The sequence below is a fragment of the Pavona decussata genome, unplaced genomic scaffold (genome assembly GCF_977016875.1).
Source record: "Pavona decussata unplaced genomic scaffold, jaPavDecu1.1 SCAFFOLD_59, whole genome shotgun sequence".
In the NCBI taxonomy this organism is placed as follows: Eukaryota; Metazoa; Cnidaria; class Anthozoa; order Scleractinia; family Agariciidae; genus Pavona; species Pavona decussata.
In genome coordinates, this window is record NW_028145481.1 from 817,677 (window position 1) to 832,093 (window position 14,417).

The 14,417-nt window shown below is 34.1% G+C and overlaps 1 protein-coding gene across 3 annotated transcripts in view; it reads right to left on the reverse strand.

The window, feature by feature from the left end:
- The window catches only part of LOC146479307 (uncharacterized), a 161,088-nt gene that overhangs the window by 124,151 nt on the left and 22,520 nt on the right, over window positions 1-14,417 (reverse strand). The gene's annotated exons all lie outside the window — the stretch shown is intronic.

Below are 14,417 nucleotides of genomic sequence, written 5' to 3' on the forward strand. Positions count from 1 at the left end.
ATTTTAACCACTGAGGTAATAACCACCAAAAACTTTTTTATTTTAACCACCAAGGCAATAACCACCAAAAACTGTTTTATTTTAACCACCAAGGCAATAACCACCAAAAACTGTTTTAGTTTAACCACCGAGGCAATAACCACCAGAAACTGTTTTATTTTAACCACCGAGGCAATAACCACCAAAAACTGTTTTATTTTAACCACTGAGGCAATAACCACCAAACACTGTTTTATTTTAACCACCGATGCAATAACCACCAAAAACTGTTTTATTTTAACCACCGAGGAAACAACCACCAAAAACTGTTTTATTTTAACCACTCAGGAAATAACCACCAAAAACTGTTTTATTTTAACCACCGAGGCAATAACCACCAAAAACTGTTTTATTTTAACCATCAAGGCAATAACCACCAAAAACTGTTTTATTTTAACCACCGAGGCAATAACCACCAAACACTGTTTTATTTTAACCACCGAGGCAATAACCACCAAAAACTGTTTTATTTTAACCTGAGGCAATAACCCCAAAAAACTGTTTTATTTTAACCACCGAGGCAATAACCACCAAACACTGTTTTATTTTAACCACCGATGCAATAACCACCAAAAACTGTTTTATTTTAACCACCGAGGAAACAACCACCAAAAACTGTTTTATTTTAACCACTCAGGAAATAACCACCAAAAACTGTTTTATTTTAACCACCGAGGCAATAACCACCAAAAAACTGTTTTATTTTAACCATCAAGGCAATAACCACCAAAAACTGTTTTATTTTAACCACCGAGGCAATAACCACCAAACACTGTTTTAATTTAACCACCGAGGCAATAACCACCAAGAACTGTTTTATTTTAATTACCGAGACAATAACCACCAAAAACTGTTTTTCTTTAACTACCGAGACAATAACCACTACAAACTGTTTTATTTTAACCACCGAGGCAATAACCACCAAAAACTGTTTTATTTTAACCACCAAGGCAACAACCACTAAAAACTGTTTGATTTTAACCACCAAGGCAATAACCACCAAAAACTGTTTTATTTTAACCACTGAGGTAATAACCACCAAAAACTATTTTATTTTAACCACCAAGGAAATAACCACTAAACACTGTTTTATTTTAACCACCAAGGCAATAACCACCAAAAACTGTTTTATTTTAACCACCGAGGCAATAACCACCAAAAACTGTTTTATTTTAACCACCGAGGCAACAACCACTAAAAACTGTTTGATTTTAACAACCGAGGCAATAACTACCAAAAACTGTTTTATTTTAACCACCGAGGCAATAACCACTAAAAACTGTTTTATTTTAACCACCGAGACAATAACCACCAAAAACTGTTTTTCTTTAACCACCAACGCAATAACCACAAAAACTGTTTTATTTTAACCACCGAGGCAATAACCACCAAAAACTGTTTTATTTTAACCACCGAGGCAATAACCACCAAAAACTGTTTTATTTTAACCACCGAGGCAATAACCACCAAAAACTGTTTTATTTTAACCACCGACGCAATAACCACCAAAAACTGTTTTATTATAACCACCGAGGCAATAACCACCAAAAACTGTTTTATTTTAACCACCAAGACAATAACCACCAAAAACTGTTTTATTTTAACCACCGAGGCAATAACCAATAAAAACTGTTTTATTTTAACCACCGAGACAATAACCACCAAAAACTGTTTTTCTTTAACCACCGAGGCAATAACCACTAAAAACTGTTTTATTTTAACCACCACGGCAATAACCACCAAAAACTGTTTTATTTTAACCACCACGGCAATAACCACCAAAAACTGTTTTATTTTAACCACTGAGGTAATAACCACCAAAAACTTTTTTATTTTAACCACCAAGGCAATAACCACCAAAAACTGTTTTATTTTAACCACCAAGGCAATAACCACCAAAAACTGTTTTAGTTTAACCACCGAGGCAATAACCACCAGAAACTGTTTTATTTTAACCACCGAGGCAATAACCACCAAAAACTGTTTTATTTTAACCACTGAGGCAATAACCACTAAAAACTGTTTTATTTTAACAACCGAGACAATAACCACCAAAAACTGTTTTTCTTTAACCATTGAGGCAATAACCACAAAAACTGTTTTATTTTAACCACCGAGGCAATAACCACCAAAAACTGTTTTATTTTAACCACCAAGGCAATAACCACCAAAAACTGTTTTATTTTAACCACTGAGGCAATAACCACTAAAAACTGTTTTATTTTAACCACCGAGACAATAACCACCAAAAACTGTTTTTCTTTAACCATTCAGGCAATAACCACAAAAACTGTTTTATTTTAACCACTGAGGTAATAACCACCAAAAACTGTTTTATTTTAACCACCAAGGCAATAACCACCAAAAACTGTTTTATTTTAACCACCAAGGCAATAACCACCAAAAACTGTTTTATTTTAACCACCGAGGCAATAACCACCAAAAACTGTTTTATTTTAACCACCAACGCAATAACCACCAAAAACTGTTTTATTTTAACCACCGAAACAACAACTACCAAAACTGTTTTATTTTAACCACCTAGGCAATAACCACTAAAAACTGTTTAATTTTAACCACCGAGACAATAACCACCAAAAACTGTTTTTCTTTAACCACCGAGGCAATAACCACCAAAAACTGTTTTATTTTAACCACCAAGGCAATAACCACCAAAAACTGTTTTATTTTAACCACTGAGGTAATAACCACCAAAAACTGTTTTATTTTAACCACCAAGGCAATAACCACCAAAAATCTTTTCATTTTAACCACCGAGGCAACAACCACTAAAAACTGTTTTATTTTAACCACCGAGGCAATAACCACCAAAAACTGTTTTACTTTAACCACCGAGGTAATAACCACTAAAAGCCGTTTTATTTTAACCACCGAGACAATAACCCCCAAAAGCTGTTTTTCTTTAACCACCGAGGGAATAACCACTAAAAACTGTTTTATTTTAACCACCAAGGCAATAACCACCAAACACTGTTTTATTTTCACCAAAAACTCTTTTATATTAACCACTCAGGCAATAACCACAAAAAACTGTTTTATTTCAACCACCGAGGCAATCACCACTAAAAACTGTTTTATTTTAACCACCGAGGCAATAACCACCAAAAACTGTTTTATTTTAACCACTGAGGCAATAACCAGTAAAAACTGTTTTATTTTAACCACCGAGGCAATAACCACTAAAAACTGTTTTATTTTAACCACCAAGGCAATAACCACCAAAAACTGTTTTATTTTAACCACCACGGCAATAACCACCAAAAACTGTTTTATTTTAACCACTGAGGTAATAACCACCAAAAACTTTTTTATTTTAACCACCAAGGCAATAACCACCAAAAACTGTTTTATTTTAACCACCAAGGCAATAACCACCAAAAACTGTTTTAGTTTAACAACCGAGGCAATAACCACCAGAAACTGTTTTATTTTAACCACCGAGGCAATAACCACCAAAAACTGTTTTATTTTAACCACTGAGGCAATAACCACTAAAAACTGTTTTATTTTAACAACCGAGACAATAACCACCAAAAACTGTTTTTCTTTAACCATTGAGGCAATAACCACAAAAACTGTTTTATTTTAACCACCGAGGCAATAACCACCAAAAACTGTTTTATTTTAACCACCAAGGCAATAACCACCAAAAACTGTTTTATTTTAACCACTGAGGCAATAACCACTAAAAACTGTTTTATTTTAACCACCGAGACAATAACCACCAAAAACTGTTTTTCTTTAACCATTCAGGCAATAACCACAAAAACTGTTTTATTTTAACCACTGAGGTAATAACCACCAAAAACTGTTTTATTTTAACCACCAAGGCAATAACCACCAAAAACTGTTTTATTTTAACCACCAAGGCAATAACCACCAAAAACTGTTTTATTTTAACCACCGAGGCAATAACCACCAAAAACTGTTTTATTTTAACCACCAACGCAATAACCACCAAAAACTGTTTTATTTTAACCATCAAGGCAATAACCACCAAAAACTGTTTTATTTTAACCACCGAGGCAATAACCACCAAACACTGTTTTATTTTAACCACCGAGGCAATAACCACCAAGAACTGTTTTATTTTAATTACCGAGACAATAACCACCAAAAACTGTTTTTCTTTAACTACCGAGACAATAACCACTAAAAACTGTTTTATTTTAACCACCGAGGCAATAACCACCAAAAACTGTTTTATTTTAACCACCAAGGCAACAACCACTAAAAACTGTTTGATTTTAACCACCAAGGCAATAACCACCAAAAACTGTTTTATTTTAACCACTGAGGTAATAACCACCAAAAACTATTTTATTTTAACCACCAAGGAAATAACCACTAAACACTGTATTATTTTAACCACCAAGGCAATAACCACCAAAAACTGTTTTATTTTAACCACCGAGGCAATAACCACCAAAAACTGTTTTATTTTAACCACCGAGGCAACAACCACTAAAAACTGTTTGATTTTAACAACCGAGGCAATAACTACCAAAAACTGTTTTATTTTAACCACCGAGGCAATAACCACTAAAAACTGTTTTATTTTAACCACCGAGACAATAACCACCAAAAACTGTTTTTCTTTAACCACCAACGCAATAACCACAAAAACTGTTTTATTTTAACCACCGCGGCAATAACCACCAAAAACTGTTTTATTTTAACCACCGAGGCAATAACCACCAAAAACTGTTTTATTTTAACCACCGACGCAATAACCACCAAAAACTGTTTTATTATAACCACCGAGGCAATAACCACCAAAAACTGTTTTATTTTAACCACCAAGACAATAACCACCAAAAACTGTTTTATTTTAACCACCGAGGCAATAACCAATAAAAACTGTTTTATTTTAACCACCGAGACAATAACCACCAAAAACTGTTTTTCTTTAACCACCGAGGCAATAACCACTAAAAACTGTTTTATTTTAACCACCAAGGCAATAACCACCAAAAACTGTTTTATTTTAACCACCAAGGCAATAACCACCAAAAACTGTTTTATTTTAACCACTGAGGTAATAACCACCAAAAACTTTTTTATTTTAACCACCAAGGCAATAACCACCAAAAACTGTTTTATTTTAACCACCAAGGCAATAACCACCAAAAACTGTTTTAGTTTAACCACCGAGGCAATAACCACCAGAAACTGTTTTATTTTAACCACCGAGGCAATAACCACCAAAAACTGTTTTATTTTAACCACTGAGGCAATAACCACCAAACACTGTTTTATTTTAACCACCGATGCAATAACCACCAAAAACTGTTTTATTTTAACCACCGAGGAAACAACCACCAAAAACTGTTTTATTTTAACCACTCAGGAAATAACCACCAAAAACTGTTTTATTTTAACCACCGAGGCAATAACCACCAAAAACTGTTTTATTTTAACCATCAAGGCAATAACCACCAAAAACTGTTTTATTTTAACCACCGAGGCAATAACCACCAAACACTGTTTTATTTTAACCACCGAGGCAATAACCACCAAAAACTGTTTTATTTTAACCTGAGGCAATAACCCCAAAAAACTGTTTTATTTTAACCACCGAGGCAATAACCACCAAACACTGTTTTATTTTAACCACCGATGCAATAACCACCAAAAACTGTTTTATTTTAACCACCGAGGAAACAACCACCAAAAACTGTTTTATTTTAACCACTCAGGAAATAACCACCAAAAACTGTTTTATTTTAACCACCGAGGCAATAACCACCAAAAAACTGTTTTATTTTAACCATCAAGGCAATAACCACCAAAAACTGTTTTATTTTAACCACCGAGGCAATACCCACCAAACACTGTTTTAATTTAACCACCGAGGCAATAACCACCAAGAACTGTTTTATTTTAATTACCGAGACAATAACCACCAAAAACTGTTTTTCTTTAACTACCGAGACAATAACCACTACAAACTGTTTTATTTTAACCACCGAGGCAATAACCACCAAAAACTGTTTTATTTTAACCACCAAGGCAACAACCACTAAAAACTGTTTGATTTTAACCACCAAGGCAATAACCACCAAAAACTGTTTTATTTTAACCACTGAGGTAATAACCACCAAAAACTATTTTATTTTAACCACCAAGGAAATAACCACTAAACACTGTTTTATTTTAACCACCAAGGCAATAACCACCAAAAACTGTTTTATTTTAACCACCGAGGCAATAACCACCAAAAACTGTTTTATTTTAACCACCGAGGCAACAACCACTAAAAACTGTTTGATTTTAACAACCGAGGCAATAACTACCAAAAACTGTTTTATTTTAACCACCGAGGCAATAACCACTAAAAACTGTTTTATTTTAACCACCGAGACAATAACCACCAAAAACTGTTTTTCTTTAACCACCAACGCAATAACCACAAAAACTGTTTTATTTTAACCACCGAGGCAATAACCACCAAAAACTGTTTTATTTTAACCACCGAGGCAATAACCACCAAAAACTGTTTTATTTTAACCACCGAGGCAATAACCACCAAAAACTGTTTTATTTTAACCACCGACGCAATAACCACCAAAAACTGTTTTATTATAACCACCGAGGCAATAACCACCAAAAACTGTTTTATTTTAACCACCAAGACAATAACCACCAAAAACTGTTTTATTTTAACCACCGAGGCAATAACCAATAAAAACTGTTTTATTTTAACCACCGAGACAATAACCACCAAAAACTGTTTTTCTTTAACCACCGAGGCAATAACCACTAAAAACTGTTTTATTTTAACCACCACGGCAATAACCACCAAAAACTGTTTTATTTTAACCACCACGGCAATAACCACCAAAAACTGTTTTATTTTAACCACTGAGGTAATAACCACCAAAAACTTTTTTATTTTAACCACCAAGGCAATAACCACCAAAAACTGTTTTATTTTAACCACCAAGGCAATAACCACCAAAAACTGTTTTAGTTTAACCACCGAGGCAATAACCACCAGAAACTGTTTTATTTTAACCACCGAGGCAATAACCACCAAAAACTGTTTTATTTTAACCACTGAGGCAATAACCACTAAAAACTGTTTTATTTTAACAACCGAGACAATAACCACCAAAAACTGTTTTTCTTTAACCATTGAGGCAATAACCACAAAAACTGTTTTATTTTAACCACCGAGGCAATAACCACCAAAAACTGTTTTATTTTAACCACCAAGGCAATAACCACCAAAAACTGTTTTATTTTAACCACTGAGGCAATAACCACTAAAAACTGTTTTATTTTAACCACCGAGACAATAACCACCAAAAACTGTTTTTCTTTAACCATTCAGGCAATAACCACAAAAACTGTTTTATTTTAACCACTGAGGTAATAACCACCAAAAACTGTTTTATTTTAACCACCAAGGCAATAACCACCAAAAACTGTTTTATTTTAACCACCAAGGCAATAACCACCAAAAACTGTTTTATTTTAACCACCGAGGCAATAACCACCAAAAACTGTTTTATTTTAACCACCAACGCAATAACCACCAAAAACTGTTTTATTTTAACCACCGAAACAACAACTACCAAAACTGTTTTATTTTAACCACCTAGGCAATAACCACTAAAAACTGTTTAATTTTAACCACCGAGACAATAACCACCAAAAACTGTTTTTCTTTAACCACCGAGGCAATAACCACCAAAAACTGTTTTATTTTAACCACCAAGGCAATAACCACCAAAAACTGTTTTATTTTAACCACTGAGGTAATAACCACCAAAAACTGTTTTATTTTAACCACCAAGGCAATAACCACCAAAAATCTTTTCATTTTAACCACCGAGGCAACAACCACTAAAAACTGTTTTATTTTAACCACCGAGGCAATAACCACCAAAAACTGTTTTACTTTAACCACCGAGGTAATAACCACTAAAAGCCGTTTTATTTTAACCACCGAGACAATAACCCCCAAAAGCTGTTTTTCTTTAACCACCGAGGGAATAACCACTAAAAACTGTTTTATTTTAACCACCAAGGCAATAACCACCAAACACTGTTTTATTTTCACCAAAAACTCTTTTATATTAACCACTCAGGCAATAACCACAAAAAACTGTTTTATTTCAACCACCGAGGCAATCACCACTAAAAACTGTTTTATTTTAACCACCGAGGCAATAACCACCAAAAACTGTTTTATTTTAACCACTGAGGCAATAACCAGTAAAAACTGTTTTATTTTAACCACCGAGGCAATAACCACTAAAAACTGTTTTATTTTAACCACCAAGGCAATAACCACCAAAAACTGTTTTATTTTAACCACCACGGCAATAACCACCAAAAACTGTTTTATTTTAACCACTGAGGTAATAACCACCAAAAACTTTTTTATTTTAACCACCAAGGCAATAACCACCAAAAACTGTTTTATTTTAACCACCAAGGCAATAACCACCAAAAACTGTTTTAGTTTAACAACCGAGGCAATAACCACCAGAAACTGTTTTATTTTAACCACCGAGGCAATAACCACCAAAAACTGTTTTATTTTAACCACTGAGGCAATAACCACTAAAAACTGTTTTATTTTAACAACCGAGACAATAACCACCAAAAACTGTTTTTCTTTAACCATTGAGGCAATAACCACAAAAACTGTTTTATTTTAACCACCGAGGCAATAACCACCAAAAACTGTTTTATTTTAACCACCAAGGCAATAACCACCAAAAACTGTTTTATTTTAACCACTGAGGCAATAACCACTAAAAACTGTTTTATTTTAACCACCGAGACAATAACCACCAAAAACTGTTTTTCTTTAACCATTCAGGCAATAACCACAAAAACTGTTTTATTTTAACCACTGAGGTAATAACCACCAAAAACTGTTTTATTTTAACCACCAAGGCAATAACCACCAAAAACTGTTTTATTTTAACCACCAAGGCAATAACCACCAAAAACTGTTTTATTTTAACCACCGAGGCAATAACCACCAAAAACTGTTTTATTTTAACCACCAACGCAATAACCACCAAAAACTGTTTTATTTTAACCACCGAAACAACAACTACCAAAACTGTTTTATTTTAACCACCTAGGCAATAACCACTAAAAACTGTTTAATTTTAACCACCCAGACAATAACCACCAAAAACTGTTTTATTTTAACCACCAAGGCAATAACCACCAAAAACTGTTTTATTTTAACCACCAAGGCAATAACCACCAAAAACTGTTTTATTTTAACCACTGAGGTAATAACCACCAAAAACTGTTTTATTTTAACCACCAAGGCAATAACCACCAAAAATCTTTTCATTTTAACCACCGAGGCAACAACCACTAAAAACTGTTTTATTTTAACCACCGAGGCAATAACCACCAAAAACTGTTTTACTTTAACCACCGAGGTAATAACCACTAAAAGCCGTTTTATTTTAACCACCGAGACAATAACCCCCAAAAGCTGTTTTTCTTTAACAACCGAGGGAATAACCACTAAAAACTGTTTTATTTTAACCACCAAGGCAATAACCACCAAACACTGTTTTATTTTCACCAAAAACTTTTTTATATTAACCACTCAGGCAATAACCACAAAAAACTGTTTTATTTCAACCACCGAGGCAATCACCACTAAAAACTGTTTTATTTTAACCACCGAGGCAATAACCACCAAAAACTGTTTTATTTTAACCACTGAGGCAATAACCAGTAAAAACTGTTTTATTTTAACCACCGAGGCAATAACCACCAAAAACTGTTTATTTTAACCACCGAGGCAACAACCACCAAAAACTGTTTTATTTTAACCACCGAGGCAATAACCACCAAAAACTGTTTTACTTTAACCACCGAGGCAATAACCATCAAAAACTGTTTTATTTTAACCACCGAGGAAACAACCACCAAAAACTTTTATTTTAACCACCGAGGCAATAACCACTCAAAACTGTTTTATTTTAACCACCGAGGCAATAACCACTAAAAAGTGTTTTATTTTCACCACCGAGGCAACAACCACGAAAAACTGTTTAATTTTAACCACTGGGGCAATAACTACCAAAAACCGTTTTAGTTTAAACATTAAAGCAGCAACCACTAAAAACTGTTTTATTATAACCGCCCAGGCAATAACCACCAAAAACTGTTTTAATTTAACAACCAGGGAAATAACCACCAAAAACTGTTTTATTTTAACGACTGACTGGCAATAACCACCAAAACACTGTTTTTATTTATTTTAACCACCGAGGCAACAACCACCAAAAACTATTCAATTTCAACCGCCCAAGCAATAAATACAAAAAAATGTTTTATTTTAACAACCAGGGCAATAACCACCACAAAAAACTTTTTTATTTTAACCACCGAGACAATAATTACCAAACACTGTTTTATTTTAACCACTGAGGCAACAACCACGAAAAACAGTTTGATTTGAACCACTGGGGCAATAACCACCAAAAGTTGTTTTATTTTAACCACCGAGGCAACAACCACAAAATACTCTTTTATTTTAACCACCGAGCAATAACGACCAAAAACTGTTTATTCTAACCAACGAGGCGATAACGACCAAAAACTGTTTTATTTTAACCAGCAAGGCAATAACCACCAAAAACTGTTTTATTTTAACCACCAAGGCAATAACCACCAAAAACTGTTTTATTTGAACCACCAAAGCAACAGGCACCAAAAACTGTTTTATTTGAACCACCAAGGCAATACCCACCAAAAACTGTTTTCTTTTAACCACCGAGGCAACAACCACCAAAAAGTGTTTTATTTTAACCACCGAGGCAATAACCACCAAAAACTGTTTTATTTTAACCACCGAGGCAATAACCACCAGAAACTGTTTTATTTTAACCATCGAGGCAATAACCACCAAACAGTGTTTTTCTTTAACCACCGAGGCAATAACCACTAAAAACTGTTTTATTTTAACCACCGAAGCAATAACCACTTAAAACTGTTTTATATTAACCACAGAGGAAACAATCACAAAAAACTGTTTTATTTTAACCACCAAGGCAATAACCACCAAAAACTGTTTGATTTTAACCACCGAGGCAATAACCACCAAAAACTGTTTTATTTTAACCACCGAGGCAATAACCACAAAAAACTGTTTTATTTTAACCACCGAGGCAATAACCACCAAAAACTGTTTTATTTTAACCACCGAGACAATAACCACCAAAAACTGTTTTTCTTTAACCACCAAGGCAATAACCACAAAAACTGTTTTATTTTAACCACCGAGGCAATAATCACCAAAAACTGTTTTATTTTGACCACCGAGGCAATAACCACCAAAAGTTGTTTTATTTTAACCACCGAGGCAACAACCACAAAATACTCTTTTATTTTAACCACCGAGCAATAACGACCAAAAACTGTTTATTCTAACCAACGAGGCGATAACGACCAAAAACTGTTTTATTTTAACCAGCAAGGCAATAACCACCAAAAACTGTTTTATTTTAACCACCAAGGCAATAACCACCAAAAACTGTTTTATTTGAACCACCAAAGCAACAGGCACCAAAAACTGTTTTATTTGAACCACCAAGGCAATACCCACCAAAAACTGTTTTCTTTTAACCACCGAGGCAACAACCACCAAAAAGTGTTTTATTTTAACCACCGAGGCAATAACCACCAAAAACTGTTTTATTTTAACCACCGAGGCAATAACCACCAGAAACTGTTTTATTTTAACCATCGAGGCAATAACCACCAAACAGTGTTTTTCTTTAACCACCGAGGCAATAACCACTAAAAACTGTTTTATTTTAACCACCGAAGCAATAACCACTTAAAACTGTTTTATATTAACCACAGAGGAAACAATCACAAAAAACTGTTTTATTTTAACCACCAAGGCAATAACCACCAAAAACTGTTTGATTTTAACCACCGAGGCAATAACCACCAAAAACTGTTTTATTTTAACCACCGAGGCAATAACCACAAAAAACTGTTTTATTTTAACCACCGAGGCAATAACCACCAAAAACTGTTTTATTTTAACCACTGAGGCAATAACCACCAAAAACTGTTTTATTTTAACCACCAAGGCAACAACCACTAAAAACTGTTTTATTTTAACCACCAAGGCAACAACCACTAAAAACTGTTTGATTTTAACCACCGAGGCAATAAGTACCAAAAACTGTTTTATTTTAACCACCGAGGCAATAACCACTAAAAACTGTTTTATTTTAACCACCGAGACAATAACCACCAAAAACTGTTTTTCTTTAACCACCAAGGCAATAACCACAAAAACTGTTTTATTTTAACCACCGAGGCAATAATCACCAAAAACTGTTTTATTTTGACCACCGAGGCAATAACCACCAAAAACTGTTTTATTTTAACCACCGAGGCAATAACCACCAAAAACTGTTTTATTTTAACCACCGACGCAATAACCACCAAAAACTGTTTTATTATAACCACCGAGGCAATAACCACCAAAAACTGTTTTATTTTAACCACCAAGACAATAACCACCAAAAACTGTTTTATTTTAACCACCCAGGCAATAACCACTAAAAACTGTTTTATTTTAACCACCGAGACAATAACCACCAAAAACTGTTTTTCTTTAACCACCGAGGCAATAACCACTAAAAACTGTTTTATTTTAACCACCAAGGCAATAACCACCAAAAACTGTTTTATTTTAACCACCAAGGCAATAACCACCAAAAACTGGTTTATTTTAACCACTGAGGTAATAACCACCAAAAACTGTTTTATTTTAACCACCAAGGCAATAACCACCAAAAACCTTTTCATTTTAACCACCGAGGCAACAACCACTAAAAACTGTTTTATTTTAACCACCAAGGCAATAACCACCAAAAACTGTTTTATTTTAACAACCAAGGTAATAACCACTAAAAACCGTTTTATTTTAACCACCGAGACAATAACCCCCAAAAACTGTTTTTCTGTAACCACCGAGGGAATAACCACTAAAAACTGTTTTATTTTAACCACCAAGGCAATAACCACCAAACACTGTTTTATTTTCACCAAAAACTGTTTTATATTAACCACTCAGGCAATAACCACCAAAAACTGTTTTATTTTAACCACCGAGGCAATAACCACCAAAAACTGTTTTATTTTAACCACCGAGACAACAACCACCAAAAACTGTTTTATTTTAACCACCGAGGCAATAACCACCAAAAACTGTTTTACTTTAACCACCGAGGCAATAACCACTAAAAACTGTTTTATTTTAACCACCGAGGCAATAACCACCAAAAACTGTCTTATTTTAACCACTGAGGCAATAACCAGTAAAAACTGTTTTATTTTAACCACCGAGGCAATAACCACCAAAAACTGTTTATTTTAACCACCGAGGCAACAACCACCAAAAACTGTTTTATTTTAACCACCGAGGCAATAACCACCAAAAACTGTTTTACTTTAACCACCGAGGCAATAACCATCAAAAACTGTTTTATTTTAACCACCGAGGAAACAACCACCAAAAACTTTTATTTTAACCACCGAGGCAATAACCACTCAAAACTGTTTTATTTTAACCACCGAGGCAATAACCACTAAAAACTGTTTAATTTTAACCACCGAGGCAAAAACCACCAAAAACTGTTTTATTTTAACCACCGAGGCAACAACTACAAAAAACTGTTTTATTTTAACCACCAAGGCAATAACCACCAAAAACTGTTTTATTTTAACCACCGAGGCAATAACCACCAAAAACTGTTTTACTTTAACCACCGAGGCAATAACCACCAAAAACTGTTTTATTTTAACCACCAAGGCAATAACCACCAAAAACTGTTTTATTTTAACCACCGAGGCAACAACCACCAAAAACTGTTTTATTTTAACCACCGAGGCAATAACCACCAAAAACTGTTTTATTTTAACTACCGAGGCAATAACCACCAAAAACTGTTTTATTCTAACCAACGAGGCGATAACGACCAAAAACTGTTTTATTTTAACCACCAAGGCAATAACCACCAAAAACTGTTTTATTTTAACCACCAAGGCAATAACCACCAAAAACTGTTTTATTTTAACCACTGAGGCAACAACCACGAAAAACTGTTTTATTTTAACCATTAAGGCAATAACTACTAAAAACTTTTATATTTTAACCACCAAGGCAACAACCACCAAAAACTGTTTTATTTTAACCATTTAGGCAATAACCACTAAAAACTGTTTTATTTTAACCACGGAGGCAATAACTACCAAAAACTGTTTTATTTTAACCTGAAGCAATAACCATCAAAAACTGTTTTATTTTAACTACGGAGGCAATAACCACCAAAAACTTTTTT